This window comes from Anopheles arabiensis, chromosome 3 (genome assembly GCF_016920715.1).
Source record: "Anopheles arabiensis isolate DONGOLA chromosome 3, AaraD3, whole genome shotgun sequence".
In the NCBI taxonomy this organism is placed as follows: domain Eukaryota; kingdom Metazoa; phylum Arthropoda; class Insecta; order Diptera; family Culicidae; genus Anopheles; species Anopheles arabiensis.
The window spans coordinates 68,156,702-68,179,817 of NC_053518.1; the positions used below are offsets into that span (position 1 = coordinate 68,156,702).

Genomic DNA, 23,116 nt, shown 5'->3' on the forward strand with positions numbered 1-23,116 from the left:
TACTGTACTCATCATAAAAAAAGCTATAAAACTAGTTATGCCGATAGGTAACAAACACTTTATCGGATCGGTTTGTCCAGTTTCCACACTGCTGGCAAGCAAATAGCAGCAATTATAGATTTATAGGCACAGCAGGTAATTGATGTGCGCTCGTAAAGTCTCTATCTAAATGACGGACATAAGCGATGTCCATCAGAAGACACATAAAAGTCTAGTGTGCAGGAACATTTGCTTGCAATTGACGATTAATATCTCCGGCAAGAGACAATTGTGCATATCCAATTCCTGCTAAGGCTCCATTACAGCCGATGTCGATGGGGATGTTTACGACGTTGGGTGTGCCGAAAATTAAATTTAATACCCTTTCTTGCATCTTCAAGCGTTCCAGAATTGCTGTGCAAGACCCACCAAAACATGCCCCATTGTGCATTCAATCAGGCATCCCGGGCAGTTCGAATGTCCGGTTTGTGACACGCCCCGGGGTGAGGTGGGAGGAGAGTGTGTATAATCATGTCGTCATGTCGTCATAAAGTATCAATCGTACAAAATGCTAATTACAGTCGGTTACACAGAGCCATGAGAGTAAGTCATTATCTAAATCTTCGCCACAGTCGTTACCTTCTCCTCGGGTTTCCTATTCTAGGCTGCCCCGGTATTGTCAATTGCCTGGTGGATGGGTCGAACGCTTGAAAGGTAGGCAGTAAGAGGAGGAGCCAGCTGCATTAATTCTCTGTCATCTCAAGCAGTGTTGTGCAAATTTGCCCACTGACTCTCGCTCGCTCTCCCACCTGTCGAACCATTGTGTTGCTGTGGCGCAAGATTCGACGGAGAGAATGCCATGGCGGCGTGGTGGTTTCGCGTTCACTGTTAATGAAACTGAAGTTAGATGTCTCACCGTTGGGCCACATCTGAGACGTGAGAGACACCCAGCGGCCCCGGTAGGCGGTCCCGGCTCAGGTGCAACGTCAAGAGGTGAGCTGTTATCATTAATTCATTCCTCCTCCAAGGGAAGGAGTTACCCCCGTGCGCCTATTGGTAACGCGAAGGACTCTCCCCACGTACGTCGTATCTCCCCCTGTCAGTGTGTCGATCAAGCGCTCATAACTAATCAGTTGCCGTTGTCTGACGGTGACAGACGGACGACAATGCTAGAACAAACAGTTTCGTTCGAAATTGGATAAGTGACGGCTGGTGGGAAATGGGAATTGTACCGGCAGGGCCCTCCCCCTGATAATGAGGTGTAGAAATTATAGGTTGTTTGGATATGGCTTTAATTGTGGTATGGGCTTTAAACTCGACGCTACGTTCAGGTCTGTGTTGAAAGTGAGACGAGATTGATATATGAAAGGCACATTGCGCACCGAATGAAACCGGGACGAAGCGATCTTGTGTGCATTATGCTTGGGATGGAAGATCGGATAAGGCTTTTGTGTGAAGGGTGTCTTAAGCAATGGAAGCGGCATTTCTGTGCGACAAAACGTTGAATTTAAAAGGGAAATTTATACCGTTGCTGTTAATGGTATGGTGAAATAGTCAACGATCTGTTGAAGTCATGAGCATTATCTTAAATTTGCCAAATTCATATCTGTTAATTATACATAGTTTTACGCTCCGTTTGATTTATGATCGCAATAATCTCCAAGTATTTTGACAATAACACATTTGGTAAGTATTTAAATGTATTTTTTAAATTATCCATTTCAGAGTATTTCAATCGAGCATTCCATCTTGTTTGCTTGTCAATGTTTGACATATATTTGACATGTTTTAGTCACATTCAAATGAAGAGTTTGAGTTTGACTTTAATCAATTCAGTATGTTGCTTACGACATATAGCTTGAAAAAGACATTTTAAAATTCAAATGTTTAACATTTTTTAATAATTACTGGTCATTTTATTGCATCAAGATGAATTGACTATTTGAGACTCTAGACAGGTTATTATGCAGTATGGAATTTGTTCTTGCCATTTTCAAATATGCATAAAGTTATGCAATTTGATACGCTACCCCACAAGAAATTTAATTAATTACACTAACGTGATACGCCGCAACACAACCCGCCGAAGGGTGTGAGTGGTAATGAGCAGTTACAAATCCCACTATTAATTACGGTTCTTACAATGATCCATCAAGACGAGTAAAGGATTGAATGGAATGTTTAAAATATGTATTTGATTGTGTGATAATTTCATTTTAAAAAAGTCTGAAGATCCGTCTCGTAACGAGATGATTAATGAAACGCATCGGTGATCAGCGCTAGGCACGGCACGATTCTTAATTGATTTAAATCCAATCGATGAAAAACTTACTATCGCTGATGCACAATTAAATTGTGTACATAATGTGTGCCCATCACCGATTTGCTAGGACGGTGAGAAATGAGATTCATTCGATAACCACCTGTTGTGAGCTGAAGAAGGTTAAAGAAGGTAGTACACAACCCTGCGGACAGATCTGCTGCTCTGCAGCGAGAAGGCATTTCAGATGGAATGTTTCAAACCTTCATAAATCATAAAATCGATTCAAATGACATACAGCGCGGGTTAGGAGGCATTGGTTAGTTTGTGTGAGCTTAGACATTTGTTGCATGGGTTGGGAGCTGCAGTTGCAGAAGATGTTTGTGTAATTGTTTTATGCATTTTAAAGCAATCTTGTCCGCTCAAGGTGTTAGAAATGATTTCATTTCCCTCTACAACAAACAGTTCTAATTCTCCACTACTACTCACTATTTCCGAAGATTTATCGCCCTCAAGCCCGTGCCAAAGCCCGTCGCTCAAACTCATTATTTAAATTGATGGAATCGAACTGACCAAAGAAGTGCTCGGATAGGTTTCTTCAGCAGGCTCGGGAAACGAACAAATCTTTCACCAGACACACATTTCGCACCCCGTTGTGCACCACATACGGACACCAAACCACACCCGGGTACACAACAACACACACCTTCTACAAAATCAACATCCCAACATGGCACACGATCACGTTGTGTTGTTCTGTTCGGTGAGATCTTCCCTAAAGCTTTCATCTGCGATGGATAGAAGATTGTATTCGTTAGATCACCCGTTTGTTGGCGCTTTTTTTTTCGCACACCAAAGTCCCCCAGGTAATTATTCATTTCCTGCATAGCAGCCAGCTTGCCAACTCTTTGCACCAAGCGTCGCTTCATCAATCTCCCGCGCGACCGTAAATCCCGACGCGCCTCGGATAAACGGTTCGACCTAGATTTTGCGCCAGCGCAGGCGAAACTAATTAAACGGTTCAGGAATTGAACCGCTTCAATCTATTTCATTAATCAGATCCGCCCGTGTGCACTGCACTTTCGTGCGCGTTGTTGTTTGCCCGTTTGTGGCTGAAGCTCGCGGAACGGGTCAGCAATTGAACGCTCCTTGTGGCTTGTGGGTGCTCCTCTGGAGCGATACTTGGTGGTTGGAGGGCTTTTTTGGACACGACAACTAATCGCACACGAAGCCAGGCTGAGGGTTGTTGTATGGTAAGTAGAGTTGGAGGGTACAGAGGAAATTTCGCTACACGGTGATATATCGGTACCAGAGGGCTCTCCAGAAATCCTCCCGATCACGATCCCGGAAGAGAGATGGGCAGCAACAGCCAAGAAAAGGCAGAAAGTAGTGCGGATGTGAGATAAAAGCGCTTCTCTGATCCAGACTTTGCCTGTGGTCTTGTTGCTAGCTGCGCTGGCTTGTCTAGCACTGAGGCTAGCAGCTATCTACGATCATGCCGTGGTGGATATATCCGATTAGATCAGCAACTCAAGCTCATGCCAACGATTAATCGGTATACGATGGGTAACGCCACACAGTGACCGTGCATGGTTACTCGTCTAATGGGGGGAAGGAATTTAATTTAATTTGAATACGGTTTAAAATCATGTTCAATTAGGTTTTTTGCCACATTGTTCATCACATCAATTAAAACTGCGATGTGATCAACGAACACATAGACACCTTTCTTAGTACATCTTTAAGCTATTTTTAGCAGCTAAAAGAGTCTAAAAACATGTTTCGTACACAACAGAAATACGTCAGAAGAGGGAAGAAAGTAGGAAAACAAAACAAAATGCTTACATATGGTCAATTAATCAGCGCGTTCACGTTGCAAATGAAGCTGCAGCACACCCACTAGATTCACTCTTTCGCCTGACCCGTTTGCCGGCAGAAAAAACGGACGTACGGCGTAAACCGTAATCGCTACCAGGAAACAAATCAACTTCCACTAAATATTTTCCACAAACACACACCGGCACACAAACACTCACTATAATCTTTCCTTCTTTCTATGTTTTCCTGCTACACACAAGATGGAAGCACATCTAATCAGTTCACTATCAAGCCGGAACGTAAGCACACCGGGACGATATACTAAACAGCCGCGTCGGAAGGATGCATTAGTTGATACACTTTCAGTAGCCACTATCAGCAGTGTTTGTTTTGCTGCCCATAAAATGTACAACAGATGAGCAACACAGATTGGGATGTCTGCTGGATGAGTGTAAAATCATCACGTTCCACGCTACATCGGGATTTGTGGAACTTTCGCTGAATGTTGTATATCTTTTTTAAAACATCGTCATATGAGTATTTCACTGCACTTGTCCACTCGCGATCACTCTATGGTTCATTGCACAGTGCCTGTGCGCACGAATGTTGCTGAACGATGTTCACCCGGTCGGTGTTGTTGGCAGACTGAGCGTGCCTTTGAGACGTCGATTCGCTTAACGTGGGGCCACAGATCCGATGTGATGCTGCCGGGAGAGCGTGGACAACTGTTGAGGAGGATAGTGTTTCTCTCTCTCCCTCTCGCTATCTCTGTCTCGCTTCAGCGGAACGTTTTCAGGCGTTATTAAGCTCAGCTGATTTTTGAACCGCTGACACTGGAGGGATGATCAGCATTTTAACGCACGACGGAACACTCGTTACATGGAGGATTTTTGTCGCAGGAGAGTAAGTCTGTAAGTACATGAAGAGACAATGTTTGGTGTTTTAGTAGATTTATAATGAACAATTGCTACATTATTGACAGAAGATATGTTTTGAATTTTATAGAAGAATGCAATATCAATTCAAAATTGCACTTCACACGATCAACGCCTGAAGTGGGTTCTTAGTGGCCGTTAATTCAACGAAATCTCTGATTCTTACCTGAATGAGTATATTCTAACTTGTTATATCTTAATTATTTCTTAAACAATGAGATCGATATAGTTTTCAAGTATGATTGCCATACAAAACTATCATTAACATTCGCACCGAATAGAATATCTTTTTTCATTTGATTGTGCGGATCAATATGGTCAAGAGTTAATCGCACGTGCTGATATCCGATCTCATAGTGCGTTAGTTCGAATCTGTTCTTGAGGTAATTCACAATAAATTCTTTATCATCATTACGTTCCTGGATAAAAATATCACGTCTACTTATAATGAGGTATGCAATAGTAAGTCAGATCAAGTCTTGGATTTAGAAGTAAGCTATTTGTTCTCCATTTCAGAGTGGCTCATAAAACAGATAAAGGAAATATCTCTACCTTCAAAATATAGCAATGTGTAAGTCGTTCTTTTGAAAGCACACGGAGGTGTGACGCTCTGAGCTTAGGTCCAAAAATATGGGTGGCAAACCTAACCTTATCTCTGTATTTCTCATACCACTAAATTGATGCTCCATTTATTCATTGGATTAGGTAAAACTGAACACTTCCCTCGATGATAGCAAATCGTTGCCTTGCCATACTGCATGCTATAATCAACAACAAAAAAAAACAAAACAATGTTTTCAAATTTCCCTCCTCATTATTCTACTGATTGGATCATCACATTTTGTTTGCTGGTCGTCAAATGGGCCAGCACCGAAAAATAATGTTGTACATATTTTTATTGCACCTATCCACCGCGTGTTTGTGTTTGTGCTTTACCGTTCTTAGCCCACTGAAGTCCAGATTGATATGTGCCTTCCTTCGCGACACAACCTCCCCCGGCCCCCCTGCAACGATTACGAACTCATTTGCCTCTCTCTGTCCCTCATCTTCACATTATTTTTGAAACCTTTTCCAAGAATTGCTTGATAAGCCGGGCTTGGTTGATAGGCTACAGCACACGCTGCGCACGTTATCAAAGACGCAAGCGCGTACCTAATGAAGGAGGACGCGATCGCGTCTCGGTTCCCTTTTCACACACAGAACTGTCATATCGCGGGCGGGCGCGCGTGTTTTGAGTGAATCGAATGAAGCTGTCAAACTTTCCCGGTGCGACTAATCTTTTTTCCTCCTCCCTTTGCCGGACTCCACGTGCCGCCGCCCGTACACACCGTACTGAATGTGTGTGTACGTGACGTGCGGACACATGTGCGCGCGAGCTCCCGATCGCTCTTTCTCTGTGTTATCTTATCAGTACTCCATGCTCCTGCGGGGGGAGCTTGTGATTGGACCGAATGGGTTGGCCAATCGTGTTAGGTGTGTAATGAAAAACTTGGAGCTTGGGGAGGAGGACCGAAAAAAAACAAAGTACTGGCGCCACCATTCGATCAAATCAGGAAGCGCAGACGATTCTTGGGGCACTGGAGGAGTGAAGTGATAAGTTGAATAGAGCATCTCATACGGAGATAACTGCCGCATGAGATGAGCGAAAGTTGTTTTCAGTGATAATATTAATACGTTATTTTGTCTAATCCGCAAACGCTTTATCAACCTTCGATTTTGAATGTTCGAGCAGCAGCGTGGAGATGGAGATGGACGACATAAAGCGAACGACCACATCTGAAGGGACCCACCCAACCGGACATGTCTGGTCGATTGACAGGAACAGATGTTTTCTGCTCCTCCCGGGCAATACACTTCACTTGTTCGAATCAATTTACCAATGTGTTAAATGTGTGTTCTACCATTGAGCCATGTTCTGTGCCGGCGGAATGTCCAGTGAAGTCCAGTCTGCACCATAATCGTCTCACAATTCGCTCGACCGTCGCACCGTGCACCGAAGGAGTTACCGACCCTGTGGGTGCCGACGAGCGACGTTGCTACATATTTGATTAATATATTCCTACCCGCATTGGTGAAGGGCGATGAGTGGAGTGAAGCGTCTTAAGTTACATACACACACACACGCGTTTGAAATGGAGTTAATTAAACATTACCAGCGGTGAAATTGAAAATGGAATTCATTAGAATACATTATCGGGTTACGCTACGGATGTTGATGGCGATTTTCGATTTTGGACAGGCAGTCGACCAACGACCGGCGCTTCTCATGTCTTCTTCTCATTGCCTCCCCCTCCCCTACGGTTGGTTCGTTGGTGTTGGTTGGCTTGAGAAAAAAAGTCAGAAGCACGGTGAAGTGCGACGAAGAGAAGTGTGTCCGGTTTGCATTTCATTTGCAAAATCATGTGTGTTTGTTATAGCTGGTGTGGATTTCGTGATTGTTCTATGTTCTGACCGCTCTTGTCCCGAAGCTTGTTGTCAATTGACGCTCGAGACAGCACGGTTTGGAGGCATGGAGGAGCTCGAAATCAATGACTCCTAGAGGCCGTACGATTCTTGGGGAGAACTGAAGAATTGAGCGCTTGAGAATTTTAGACGATTAGAGCAAACAGTAGCAGCTTATCGCTTTGTTTTGCACGGCAAAAGATGATCTGTACTTGCTTTTCGTTGTCAAAGTACGAAATTAAAAGAAATTGTTTACATCGGCAACAGCCGCAAGATAACATTAAATTGTAAGTTGTTTCTGAATTTTCGAGAGAGTAGCGATAGGAATAAATGAATACATGAATTAATCCACTACAAGACGTATTGATACCGCTAAAGCACTGGACAGATGCCTGGTAGGGAGATATAGATACAATTTGAGGATGTTCTGAAGATCTTGAAAATCTCAATTTCTTAGACATCTTAGGACATCATACATATTCTTCTTCTTCTATTTTGTGTAACGCCCTATGCGGACATGCCAGCCTAAATAGGCTTTCGAGATTTAATTCACCACCAGATAGGCAGTTCTTGCTGCGGTGAACGGTTCATTATAGACTTGAACTCATGACGGGAATGTTATTGAGTCGTTCGTGTTGATGACTGTACCACTAGACCACCCCAAGACATCATATATAAAATAATCTTTACTAGACGGATAGTTTGGTGAACGATGTCACTATACTCAATAATAAAACATCAAAACAATAAACAACAATGATAAGTCTCTAGAGCACCCTAATTAGTCTTGGACGGAGAACTTCAGCTGTGACTGGCATCTGACGTTCGTAGAATCATAGACACTGTCATCGAAGACCCATACATAGTTACATACATCATGCCAAAGCCGTCTTAACAAACTCGTAGCCTTTTCAAAACTACTTATATTTAACTATTTTACAGTCGTATTTCATTACATCAAAATAATCTTATCATATTGTTATAACTTTGAACTACTATTACACAAGCGAAACCATCTTTTCTAACTGTATATTGGCTCATGCGTTACATCGAACCAATGCATACGATGTTATTTGTTCCTGCTTTTTGGTGCAAGCTCCAATCTCCACATAACACTCAGTGCGAATGATTCACCCAACACGTCCGAAAGATATCTTCAAAACAAAATGCGACACACACTCGGTGTTCCCTGCTGTACGTCAGTATATGGTTTCTTTTTTTCTTCTGTGCCTTCACCCAATTACGGCAGTGTGACGAGGGATGGCCTCAGATCGACCACGTATACCTGTGCGCACGTTGGCCTGTTTGCTTCTCAGGTTTATAATTTTATGATTTCGCGTAATAATAGTAATGATTATAAAAAAGTGATTCCAGTCCTGCGGTGAGACTGGCAAGCGAAAGATGGGGGAACCCATAACCTGTCTACTCCGGCACAGCACACAGCATCTTCGATGCACTGTGGGTTTGAGAATGGTCGATTGTGAAAAAACAAGAACGCTTCACCACAATCGGATGAACAAGCGCATCACTCCTTGTGCTCCTAGTGCCATTTTTTTTCTGTTCAACACAAGAAAAAGCCCCTTATTGTAGAAGCTGCCCTACCATTCGCTCCCGGCGAAGTAGGCAACAAGTATGACAGCATGTTATATGACCATGCGAAATGTGAGCCGCAGCCCATAGTTAGACGGGGCCGCGAATGAAATATCATTTACTTTGCGCGCGCATTATTATCGTCTGCCGCGAGTGCCTTTTTTTTGTTGCCCTCCCCATCATTTTCCTCCGGGGCATCCCTTTCCGTTCCGAGTTTTCCCTGCCTCCCAGAGCTAAATGAGTTCCTGCCGTGGTGTGAAGTGCATCGAATGCACTCGGCCACAAGTTGAAGGAGAGGCACACGTTACAGGGGTCGTTTGGTTTTATGCGCGCCATGCCGGCCGTTTCTCAAGGGGCCACACTAAAGGCAACCCATTTTTCCGTGAGATAGGAACAGTTTGTGGCGGGTGGGGCTTTTTAGTTGTTGTGTCGGTTGGAACCACGTGCGCACGCGGGATGGCAGTTATATCTTGGGATCTCTTTCTCGTTTTCTGGCTGTGTGTGTATGTCTGTGATCGTAGCGTTGTTGTTAAAATAACCGTCAAAAACACAAAGCTTCAGATAGATACAGCTCCATAGGCTGAATCGCCGGAACACAACGCTTAAGCGGACGTAAAAGATCCGCTGCGATGCAAGCGGGTAAAGCAAAACACGTAGCCGGACGACCAACATTAGCCATGCGTCATCGTCCAAACGTCACCGTGTGTTCGACGTTGCGGAATGGAGTCTGATGGTTGCTACGGTTTTCTGCGATGAAGTGGATCAGTAGGCACATCAGGGGTGAAATTACAGTGAGTGTAAAGTTTTGACAACGTTTAGTTGGTTTTCATTTCTAGTCTTTCCTTTTCGATAATTACAATTGCAATAAAAACCATTCAACTTTTTAGTTTGAAATTAATAGTGAAAATAAAATTCAATAATGTTAAAGGTAAATTTAGAAAACAACTCATCTAGAAAAGATGAAATTGAACAAATTGTATGAAAACACGGTTCTTTTAAAAATCAAAAATCTTGAAATAATATAATAAAAACTCATTTAAACTTTTGGGAATCGTCAATAAATAATGAAAAACATTTACAACAACGTAATTTAATTTTTGAAAAGGAACGCAAAAAGAAGATTAGCGTACGAAAGAATCATCTAGAAAAGATTGAATTAAAAAAAACAGAAAGATATACCGATAAAATCGACCAGAATCTCCATAAGAGTATAAACAGCTCTCAAAAATAGTTTTACAAAAAAAAATGGAAAATTCTAAACATATACAAAATAATCAGCATTTTTATACGAAACGATTGAATGCAGCATACGCCGTAATAATACAGTACTGAATATCTCAGAATGTCATAAGTTACATCATCACAAACATACATAGTTTGGTCAAGATAACCGAAACAGTCATAAGTCATTACTGTCATTATCAGTAGAAATTTTTGAAGCGAAAATAATTTCCAGAAGTTTGCTATGAAAACAAAAATGGCTCAATTAATCTTTTTACTTAGCAGTGTTGCATAATAAAACGAGACCAAATGAACGCAAAAAAAAAATAAAAAACCAAAACATGCACAAACAAATTCACAGCTCGTTGATGACTTTTTCAAGGGCAAACGCATCGGTTGGCAGGACCTGTGCATGGGGGGGATGATATGGTACAGATTTTGCTTCCACTGACCAAGGGAGAATGCAATGATGCTCAAAAATCAAAACAAACCCGTCGGCGATAACCGGGCGCGCGGCGGCGCGAATTGCTCTGGCCGAACGTTTCATTTTGCAAAATAAAAGCGAAAAACAAAACAAAAACTCACCCAAAACCGTTGCAAATACTGCCGGTCCATGCGAGAGGGAAGCACAGAGGAGTAAGGAAAGCTAATTATATGATACTGTATAGCACGGCACAGCAAGCGGCCGTAACCGTAAAGAATGAAAATGAAACAATTTCCTATCACATTGCACCAGGTCAGCAAACGGTGCGAGCTTTATGTGCGGCTTGCGCATCACACGCCCCCGGGAGACACTTGCGGATGGAAAAGAGTTCAAACCATTTCCCAGTGCCCATACACTGTTGCGAAGGGTTAAGGAAAGTATACGGTTATGGTGCTAGGGAGCAACACTCATTCACATCGTTGTGATAGCCATCGTAAGGATTTTTTTCGTTGTCAAACGTGTTCTTCCCCTATCCATGGACACTTGCAAGAAATATCCTCTTTCTTACGAGCTAGAAAGAAAGACATTATCTGCTAGTATATATTCCTGCAACTAGACGATAGCAATGCAAGACAAATTTTCCCGACACAAACATGCCGCCCTAAGCACAATTTGTCGGGATGAAACGCGCTCACCGGCGCTCAAGTGTCGTGAGAAATGTCGCATATTTTAATCAACCGTAACATCACGTACGTACGTAGATGTTCTAGCAGCTGCAAACTCACTTCCGATCCATACATTTATACGCTTTGCATCGTTGCCCCCGAGGGGTTTTGCTCGGGTCAGTAGCGTCGGACAGTGTGCTGAAGATGCCGCCATCATAATGACGGTCGATGCGGTCATTGGACGGATTCAATTTAAATAATGTTCCGGATGGGTTCGGCAACATCTAGCAGTTCGTAATGGTTCACTTGTGACAAATGTGCTGACAAAGTGTGTTGGAAGTAGGTTTTTCGAAGACGTATGGTCCGATGCATACTGGTTGGTATGGAAATACCGGAATAGTATGATGATATTGATGGCTGACATTACAAACCAAACCAAAACTGGAATCGTATTTGGTAGATTTGTGATGTATTTTGGATGCACAAATCAGGAAGCAACGGACATCTTGAAGCTACAAAAATGAGGTAGTATCAAATTAAGAGTATTTTTCTTGTTATTTGACGCCACAAGTCGGATTTATCTAATCCACTTAAATAATTCACTACCCATAACAATGATTGGTTTGCTCATAGCAGAATGGTCAAATCCTACGTAAGTTAGAAATATTCAAACGTTCAGACGGCGTGGTTATAAATATTATTAGTTAATAATTTACTGTTGGGACTAATAAAGTCTAAAAAAACGTTTATACAATACACCTAAGCCTTACAAAGTTTGATAACCGACAAGAGCACGAAAGTGCTCTATAAAAATTGATGGGGACATACTAAAATTAGACATCATCTTATCTATAGTGAAGTCAGAGAGGATATGCAAAATGGGTTTTGAAATTGTGATTTTTGGAAACCCTTCTCCAGGAAAAAGGCGCCTATGTTCTCAACATTGGCATTCAAAAAAAATTTGAAAAAAATGTCGATTTTTCATGGGTTTATCTTCACTCGCATTAACAAAACGTTAATTGCACATTCAATAATACTATATCATAATCAATAATACTATCTCTAGCCGCGATGGCCGAAAAAATGAAAAAACTTCGTTCAGGACCGTGCGTGATCAAAGAACGGCAACCCCGTAGCGTCTAAAACGGACTCCGCGCGGCAGTTTGTGGACGTCGAATAAGCCTGTTCCGGCATCTGCAACATTTTGACACTATTAGACAATAATCAGAGCATCGAAAGAAGGCTCGGTTCCGATCGCCCTAATCGACTTGAGGATCCATAGGAAGCTCGTTGGACCGTTGGACATGTGGCTAAATTACTGCGTTCGATTGGCCGGGAGGTACTAGCTGGGAAGTACCTAACCAAGGAAATAGTACCTGGGGAACATTAACAAACATATAAGGAAGTAGAAATCACGTCCACTGCTTTCGCAGCAGCAAGCAATGACGCCAATACTCAAAGCGATAATGTTTCGCGGAATTTCGATATGACACCCAAGTCCGCGAACCGGTCCAACATCCCCCAGCTGTGTCCTATCTAAATGTTCTAGATCAACATGCAAGAGCTCTATTCCAACAAACAACCAGGTGTATATGGACAACATAGCAAACTATTGAAAAATTGTGTGGAGTTGACAGTGATATATCAGAGTTTGAGTTTGATATATCAGATTATCTTCACCGCAGGCATGGAGTACCTCAGATAAGATAGAGGCGATCGAACTAACGTAGACATAAGGTTACAGGCGCAAAATGTCAAGCCCTATCAACAAACTAGTTGGATTTGCTGGAACGCCTAATATTTGAAGTTAACAACATGGCTGTAATAAAAGGGACAGATTTATAAGAGTCTATGATTCTCTGACAAGTTCAAGATATTTGTTCCAATAACATCTTGAGTCTTTTCAGTAGACTTACTGTAATAAAGAATCGCACATCAGGTGGTTCTATGACACAGTACCTGCCTTCTCCAATAAAACGATATAAAGTTGGCCGAATTCCGTACCGATACCGCTCACATAAACACACACAGGATGTCACAGATTCCATATCAAATGTATGCTACCGGATCAGCCCATCACAACTCCGCTACATCTAGCAGAACTGAAGAACCACAAACATACACATCGAAGACCATATAATAAATATTTCCATTCCACGATGGAATGTGTCGTAAAGACGATTTCAGCCAAGATCGGATGGATGGGTCGACCGTGGAAAAACGTGCACCACACTCCACGCCACCAATGCACAAAACAGCACCGCGCCGGATCGTTCTCTACGTGGGCCAAAAGGGGTAACTGGCAACAGCAACAGGAACGGTACAACAACAACAAAAAAAAGGTCAGTTCGGTTCGATTTTCTTCGCTTTTCCGCACTCCGCACCCACACGATTCGGGTGGGCATAAAACTAAATGGAACGGAACAGATCGACGACCGAACGCGAACGCCAAAAAGCGGCAAGGTTTGCGAACGGTTGAGGTTGAACATCCTCTGCCGCTGCCGCTGCTGCTGCTGGTGGGAAGCGACCAGGAGATCCACAGTCCGTTATGCGGCGCTTGCGGATAAGTTGCAACTCTAGGGGGAGTTAAAAATTAAATCCGTACCATTAAAATCCAAGTCAACCTCGGCGGCCACGATATCGAGACCACGGCGGGCGGAACTGGGCGATCGAGCTGCGATAGTACTGCCGGCCGGCGGTTGCGGAAAAGGGACCCACCAACAAGGAAGCATCTCCAAGGGTTCCTTCCTCACGGTCTTCTGCAACACAATAAGAAGCACGTAGCATCGTTTCGGGGCCAACGCCGCCGAGATAAAGTATCGCACTCTGGGGAAGGGTTGCTGCTGCTACTTCTGCCTCAACACAGCCCGGTGTCTAGGCTAGGAATTAGGTTCTTCTTGGATCTTCAAGCGCAAGATTGGCGCTGGAAGTTTGGGCGCGTTTGCGTTGCGCGCGCACACGGTCATTCTCGTTCCGGGTTTTGTGGCCAAGGCAAGCGCGGCAGTAGTAGTAGCAGCAGCAGCAGCAGCACCAGAGCATGTACTTCTTACTTTGCACACATTTTTCTTCGCGTTTTTGTCTTATCGCGCACGGCGCGGACGCAAAAGAGAGATGAGGCATCGTCGCAACAACCTGGAACCGTGGATGGCGGTATGGATGCAGAAACATACAGAAAACAGCCCTTCCTACTCGGTGGTGATGGTGGTGGTTTTGTTGTGGCTGCAGGAGTACAAGCGATTGCCAGCGGAAGATTAATTGCGAATATATATTTCATTGCACCGTGGCCCGAGAGCCGGGCCAAAGGGGGTGCACGCGGGAGGGTCGTAAAACTCGGTGAGACGAGAAAAGCCTGCTGGAGAGGTGAGCTTGACTAATTTTTATAATACTATTAGTTATTTCCATTATTTCTCATTGCCCGCGCCTTCCGTGCGCCTTCCTTTTACGTCACCTTGTCGTCGTGCCTTGTCGTCTCGTAGACAAGCAAACGGTTTTTTTTTGTTTTGCTATTATAAATTATCAAATTAACTAAACGAAAGAAGTTTTCTTATGAATTATTAAATCTTCCGCAAGACTGTGCAATACCCACCCAATGATCAGTAGTTTAGGGGACCCGGTTTAGCGGTTACAGTAAATCCGCTAACTAATGTGAGTCGCGGCAACCGCATCTAACCTCACATAAATCTTTCCACGGCACAGCAAAAATAATAATAAAACCATGGCAGAGAAGAATTGTGTCGCACGGACACACAAATCGAGATTAGACGCTGCACCAGCAACCAATTCCGACACAGCACGCATCTGCCGTCCATCTGGTTGTGTATGATTTTATGTTGCTCTTCACCGACGCCGGTATTACTGTGCATAAATTCGGTGCAACAAGAGACAGGGAGGAGCAGCGAATGGGCGCAGCAACGCAAAGTGTGTGGTGCATCCATTACATATGCATCGCTGTGTAACACTACTACTACTACTACCACCACTATTGCTAGCCAGAGTGATGCAGTGTTTTATTTTATGATGCCCTAGCTCGGGGACCCAATCCCATCTCTCGCTCAAGTGTCTTCGTGGGATAATGGTACAGCAAAGTTAAAGTAAGGGAAGAATGGTAGAAAAAAGATGGAGCAAAGATGAATACACTCCTTCCGTTGCAAGTGTCGCGAGTGGAAACACACAAACAAACACAACCTGAAGAGTGAAGAATGGAACGAACGAATAAATGGGCAAGTGGGAAGAGTGACCAATTTGAAGGTTTTCTCGCTTGGCGCCGCATTGAAATTTCTCGCGGTTGCACAGTGAAGAATGTACCAACGATATCGTAACGCAGCTGGAGTTGTGTGGTGTATATTTTTCTATTTTGAAGCTATTCTATCACGTGGAAGTAATGGGTGTAAAAATGGAGAAATATTAAAATAAGGTTTAAAGTAATGTTTATTATTCAAAAATGAATAGATCATTGAAGGGTAAAAGGTAAAAGCGCGTATGTCGAAAAACAAAACACAATTAAAAGAATTTCAAATATTAATATTTTGAGATAAAAGATAAAAGGTGTAAAACAATGGGAAAAAATAAAAGATACAAATAATCACCCCATCGTCCATAAAGCATTTGAACAATAGAAGAAAAGATAAGAAATGAAATATAGACATAAAATACATTAAAACAAATTAGACGCATGAAATAAAATAAAGCATAATAGTACAGTAAAACAATAAAACTCTCAAACATTGAAAACTATGTCGAAAAACAATAAAATATATAATATCTTTCTAATAAAACAGATTACAAAACATCAATAAACAAAATGGATAAACAATGAATATGAATATGAAAATGAATAATTATACCCAAAAAACTAATAAATAAAATAAATAAAAATAATAATAATAATAAAAAGAATACAAATAAAATAATAAATTCAATAAACACCATTAAATCGGCATAAAATAAACAAAAACGTTTAAAAGAACATATATATCAACAATAGACTATGATATATAAAATTTTAAGATTATATGCTTTGAAAACTGATTTTAATGCTCAAATGTTCCGTTAAAAAGCCTTCCTCTTCCATGAACTACTCCCACGACCTGTTCCCATCCTCTTGAGTGCACTTTACACGCTCAATCAATCCATTTTTCTAGTGCACCAATCCAATCCGACAAGCCCCAAAATGCACCTCGCTCTGCACCGGACGACGCGAGAGAGCAAGCGAATCGTACGCCGCCCCGTAATGCAATTAGCTCAAAAGAATTTTGTGCCGAAGTGCTGTCAAAAGTGATCGCTATTAACATCGCACACAAATCATGGCGCAGGACTGTGCTCATCAAAGCCAGCCAAACTCCCACGGGACAGCAGCGGGATCGACATCCGGGCGATCCGCTCTGGCAGTATCGCCTCCAGGGTGATACGGACAAACACCATCGTACCCAACACATTGCTCCTCTCCAGCCGAGTTAATGCTTCTGCACCGGCAATCCGTGCGGAGTTTACGTTTCGTTTTATTTTACGTTGCAGAAGCACAGAACTCGCGTGTGTGTCTGTAAACGTGTGCTGTTTTACGTTCTTTTCTTTTCTGTAAAACTCTTCTGTAATCCGGTTGGAGCAGCAGCGCCAGCAAAGAACTGTAACGTACGACGGCATACTTGTTACCTCTTCAGCTGTTCTACTGTAACTCAGCTTCTTCTTTTTGCCTTAGTCGTTTTTTAAAGGGGGAGTCTCTAAACGGCATAAGCGTTACCTTCGGCTCCACGAACAAGGTACGGAAGGCCGGCGCTGTCGAGTAGCCCGAGCACCAGCGCGACCGGTGCAGCTTCCTAGAGACCGGGGCTACAAAGACGACAAATAGCAATTGTGAGCGCAGCGGCGCAAGATCGCCCCAGCAGCGGACAGCGATCAGCGTAAGCCACCCCGATATAAGACACCATCACCACCTGGAGACGAACCGACCGGCAGCGGCTTGGAATATGTTAAATATTATTTACTCTTGCCATCCGTCCTCCCCGTTTTTTTGCTGCTTTTGCTCGGTATAATGGTGCTTTGGTAATATGCCGCGGCCAAAACGCAAGTAAGCGCAGGGAAAGATTATTATCGTTCAACCGGCGTGGAGCGAGTGGTTTGTTGTTTTTTGTTGTTGCTTTCGTTCCTTCGTTGTTGTGGTCATATCGTTTTTGTTACCTTGCTTCATGTCGGTTTGCTTCCTTCATCGTGGAGCACCTCCGCCCCCTCTGTTTCGATGGTTGCGGGGTTTATTTTTCATCTCATCTTGGCTCGCCCTTGTTTAGTGCGCGCGCGCGCCAGAGTAAGCGTTTATTTCCAGCAAGGCCTGGCGCAAAACATAGTACAAACCGTGCACAGATCCAGTACGGTTTTAGCAAGAAGTTCCCGATTGCTAGGTAAATGCAACCTTTCGCTATGGTGATGCATTGGAACGGGAAAGAGTGGCTAAACAACAGACCCTGACCAAGAACAAATCTGAACAAATAGATTCTGGACATATTAAGTAATAAAAAAAAGCTAAATAGCCGCAGATAACTAATAAAAATATTGAAGTAAAAACAACTGTACACAATAAACAAATAACTTCATCTAAATAACATCTCATTGCTGTACCGAAACTATGCAATTAACATGTGAATTCAACAGACAAATAAAACAATAAATACACATGATCATTTATAAAAAAAAACAAAGAGTATGCAGTGCAGGTATCATCAATGTTTGTAATAATGAGATAAACAGTAAAGTAATCGACACAATGAAACAAAAAACCTTAAACAACATCTATCAATCAAGTACGAAGAGAAGAGAATAAACAGTAATATATCAGAGGAACAAAACATGATGGTGTTACCATAACGATTCTTCTCTGTAATTCACTCTTTTTTAGTTTGACTCTTCATAAATGCACATGGCAATATAATGACTAAACGGATCAAATTAATGTAGGGTAAAATAATATAAAATAACTTTTTACGACTGTATGTCGAACACAATGACAACTTCAAATAATGTAAGTACCTTTGGATAGTTTCGTTCTTTTATGCACTCACTAAAACGGTCTCCAGCTGGTTTGCCTTCAAGGGGTAGAATTGTTTACGAGTTGTTTAAACCAGCGACCGGCACCACTTGGTAACAATTTTTAAAAACACCATCACGTGCAACGCACCTTCACATCCCACTTCGCGTACGATTTAACACAATTCACGCACAACACACGGGGTGTGTTTAAGTCTTGTACACAGATTATATGGATAACGCGAAACCATACGAGATCGTACTCGAGAGGACTCGTCAAAATCCCTAGCAACGCACCAGAGCGCTACCCGAAAACATCCGGCTCGGAACAATATCGGACGGCGACTGAACGCTCCAGCGAAAGCTTTCCCGACCGCGATGCAAGTAAAAGATGACGGCGCGCGCGCGGTCGCTTTCAAAGCTCGGCACACGCACACACGAGGTGAAACCGCCGAACGAACGCCCTTTTTGTTGTCGGAAAGCACGAATGCACCACCAATACACATACGATTGAACCGCAGTTGGCTGGACACCTTTAGGACTAGCCGCCGGTCGGGGTGTGAGCGGATTCGTACGCGGCAATGGTGCTCCGGTACGAAGGGACTGCTTTTGGGAGCGATTAAGTTTAAAAATAAGTCGCCACGATAAGACTGAAAACGCTGAACCGCATGATTTCGGGATTTGAATTGCGCACGGTAGACTTGTATAGACTGTTGTATCATCGAAGTGAAATTGTTTAAAATGATTAAAATTGATTTTAAAACATAACGGTAACATTGAAATTATGAATAAAGATACGAAGTAAAAAAAACTAAAATTTCTGAAATGGAATATAGAAAAATAAAACATATTTAACTGAAATTAAAACAAAAACTTGTACATATACTAAACTGAAGAGAGAAAAAAATGCAAGAGAATGTAGTAAATATAAACAACTTAAAAAAAACTACAAAAAACAAAAAGAGAGAAAAATGAAGCTAAAACGTGAAACAACACGCAAAATAATAAATAAAATAAAATAATACAAAAAAATAAACTATTTGAGAGTGATTGATTGAATATCTTAATTTGGCTTTTGCTTTTCTAGCGAGCTCTTTATTTTACATTGAACATTACCATTATACAGATATTTTCTATGGTTCATAGAAAATAATATAAAATTAGCAGAAACATATAAAATTAATACAGGGATTTCCAGGCGTTCTCATAGCTATGCAACACTTGATTGACTTTTTCCTACTTGAAATGAACTTAATGTAATGGGAATTGGGCTCTATAGCACCCTTGCTGGACAAATCTAATAGGAATTTCCAAGGCGCCTGTCAAAAAAGAGTGCAATTACCATCATATGAAGTTCACTTCCAGTTGGAAAGAGTCAAAGAAGTGTCCCACAACTATGAGAACCCCGGAAAAACCCTGTAAAACAACAAAGCAACTAAGATATTAACATTTTAACTTGCTGACTATACTCATTGCGAATAAACATGCAACAAATCATTCAACATTTGTGAAAAATCCTTACGAATGAGTCACTTTAACAAACAAAAAAGGTTCAAAAGCTTTTCATTGATCCAAAAAAAAGCAAACCAAAAAGGACACATTCCTACTTCCCTCGGGTGCGCGCTTTTGCTTAATGAGCCACCCGAGACACTTGCCACTGTTTTAACGAACGGACGGACGGCGAGAGGACGTACAATTTACACAGCAAATGTTGTCTCTACACTCCAAAAACCAAGATGAACCTCCATCAAGCAAGATCGCAACAAACGGTGGAAATCCCCCCCGTCGCTTCAAGTGTGCTACAGTGTGCTAGAGAGAGCCTAGAGAACTGCCATCGAAAAATGCCATCGAAAATGATGCTTCAACATCTAAACCGAAACAACCACACAGGCACAAAAAAAAAAAAACCGGTCGTTTTTGACCTTAGCAATAATGAGGGATTGGTTTTGTTTTTTTCATAAGAGATGTGGGAGTTCAGTATGCCTTACAAAAAAAGGTTTCCAAAAGACATTTTTAAGCGATGAAAATGAACTCAGCCAAAGGCATCAAGCTACGAATCTCCTCCATAACATATTGAACCAAATCAATCAGATCAGGCAAATGATGCAAAATAAGGCAAATTACACCTTCAATCGTGAATGAGGTGATAATTTTTGCGTTTGCCACCTTTTACGTGTGAGTGTGTGTGTGTATGGGCATGCTCCAAGTGCCAAACCACAAATGGGATACATAATTTACCACCCAACAACGGAATGATCCCAACAGATAGAGAAGGAACATGCCACGGTGGCCGAAATGATTTACATTACGATTCGCCGTACAGGAAAAAAGGCAGAACGAGAATCGTGCCCGTGATCCGTTTTTTGTGCGAAAGTGCAATCATTCCTTACCCTTTCGGTGGCCTTGATTGACCGGGTGATGCAGAAGATGCAGATTGCCTGGCCCAGCCGATGGCGACGAGGATGGATTATGAGATCGATGGTAAATGCTTGCATTGGATTCTGATAACGCGACCGTACTTGAAGGAATCTGGTTTCGGTTATCGCGCTGGAACAATCGCCAGGAACATTATTTGGAGTAGTTGGCGCTGGTTGGAAGTGGTGCGACCGCTGCAACCCGGTCAAGAGTGAAGAGTGTCCAGTGGTGACGTTCACCGGTCAGAGATTCTGCTGTCCGTCCGTCCCTCGCGGGGTCTCAAAGAGAGGGTTCGAGTGATATCTTGAACTCATCGTGAAAGTGGTGGTGGTGGTGGCGATGATGATGATGATGCGCACACCGTCTCCAGCTCCATCCATTCCAGCACAGTACGGCATAAAGCAAGTGCACAAGGTCGCTCGGGGCCATCCTGAAGGCGCTGGATCGATGGAGGGCTCCAACTCAAATGGTTCGCCACAACAAATTACCCACAATCAACACGAGCCACAGAGCCTTGAATGCTGTGGCTACTATTTGCTTACCGCTGGTACACTCAACGAGACCACCGATCACAAAAAGAGGGAAGGGAATCGGACTGGATCGGAATTGTTTGCGAAATGGAATCGATGTCAGCCGATGGTGTGTATCGTGACAGTTCAATTGTGGTTTTGCACGGTGTGATAATTTGCCATAATTGAGATTTGGGGTCCGTTATGCTGATTATCTGCGACGGTTGTGCGGATGGATTCTAGACCTTCTACAGCGCAAAATGACCCAGTGAACTCGAAATACTATTTTTAAATCAAATTTAAATTGAATTTTTCAGAAGTTTGAACCAAAAAAACGGTACTAAAGGTATAGAAATACCTATCGCAGATAGCTATTGCAACCACGAGTGACCACCATATTCCAAGTGACCCTCGTAAAGTAGCAGCAGCCGTCACAAACCGACGTCACCCGTGTCTGGGCTTCGGCACGGCGACTTCCGGTCGCGGGTACCTGGGTGCCCGTTTTCAAATAATAATACATTTATCGTACGTTTCCAATTTTTATTGACCGTACGTTTCCTGTCTGCAGAGCAAGAAGAGAAGAACAAAAAAAAAAAACGAATTAAGAACAGAGAAAAAACACACACGCAAATATGCGTTTTGGACGTGCGGACAAGAATAAAACAAAAAAAGGAAAACAAAAACGGACAAGTCGGCTTCCGATCGATGCACTTTTTGATCCCTTTCTTCTTTCGCCTTTTTCGATCGATCGGACACATCGCCGAAGACAATCTTCCGTGCGAAGGGTAGGGAAGACAGGGTGGTGGAATTTCACATTTCATTCTCTTTTCGCATCGTTCTTCGATCGATAAAGGTTTTTGATCGCCGGGTGCGATGAAGTGTGTAGAAACGGGATGAAAAACAAAAACAAAAACAAAAAAAGAATCAACCGACAAACGCGATGGAATAACCGGCCGATAAGGATAATGCAGGACTGGATAAGTTGTGGTTTATGCTTTCCTTAATGGGGCAGAGTTGTCGGTACTTTCTTATCGCACCGGAACAGTTAAGCACTGCTTGTTGAATTATTCAATCGTCGATAGTATGTAATAATGTAACTGCTGTGTGTTTACGTTTATAAAAAGGACGCTTTTTAATAAACTTACCTACGAAGCGAATGTACAACACAACAATCGCACCCGACACAGGCGTAGGAACAGGATTTGTACAATGTTTACGGCAATACAACGGTAATTGTGTATATTGCTTAAGCTCTTTCGTTACTAGCACCATGAACACTTTTCCCCCGTTTGTACCGCACGGAAGTAAACTAATTTGCACCAAAAAAGTAGCAAAAACAACGTAACTAATTTTCTACGCCTGCACCAAAACGATCAGCTGGCAGCTACGAAAACCTTCGCTGTGCTTGGGCCAGAATCACAACAAAGCGCTTGCACAGTGGTTGGTCCTGTGGTGGTGCATGGTTGACAAACATATTTAGAATTGCAATAATTTTTGCGGTTAATTGTTTGAATTACGCTGAAAATGAGGTTGATAAATTAAGTTTAGTGTGAAATGTGTTTTCAAATCGATCAATAATAAATTATTTTGACAAATTAATAAATAAAAACTGGACCCCTTTGTGCAATTCGCTTTGCAAGATTTTCACGTTTAAAGTACAATGTTCAGTACTTACATCCTGATGGGATCGTGTGTCATCGCTGAGAGTATTCCTTTCAGTTCAACATTTTCAACTGTTATTTTCCAAAATCCGATGAAATGTTACCAAATAATGTGAATCATAACCTTTCTTATGAATTACATCATTATGTTGAATACACCAAATCTGTTGTTTTTGATTTCTC

General features: G+C 42.4%; 1 protein-coding gene across 4 annotated transcripts in view; it reads right to left on the reverse strand.

Annotated features, from left to right (window-relative positions):
• Nucleotides 1-22,677, reverse strand: part of LOC120902135 (protein N-terminal asparagine amidohydrolase) — a 36,113-nt gene extending 13,436 nt beyond the window's left edge. The window contains exons 1-2 of one of the 4 annotated variants that reach the window (XM_040310666.1): nucleotides 22,418-22,677; nucleotides 4,085-4,966 (exon numbers count right to left, since the gene is read on the reverse strand). The gene's annotated coding sequence lies outside the window, so the exon portion shown is untranslated. Of the gene's footprint in view, nucleotides 1-4,084; nucleotides 4,967-18,351; nucleotides 18,667-22,417 lie in introns of those variants that run through there. The other 3 variants (XM_040310667.1, XM_040310669.1, XM_040310670.1) reach the window with 3 other exon arrangements.
• Between the last annotated feature and the right edge of the window lie 439 nt (nucleotides 22,678-23,116).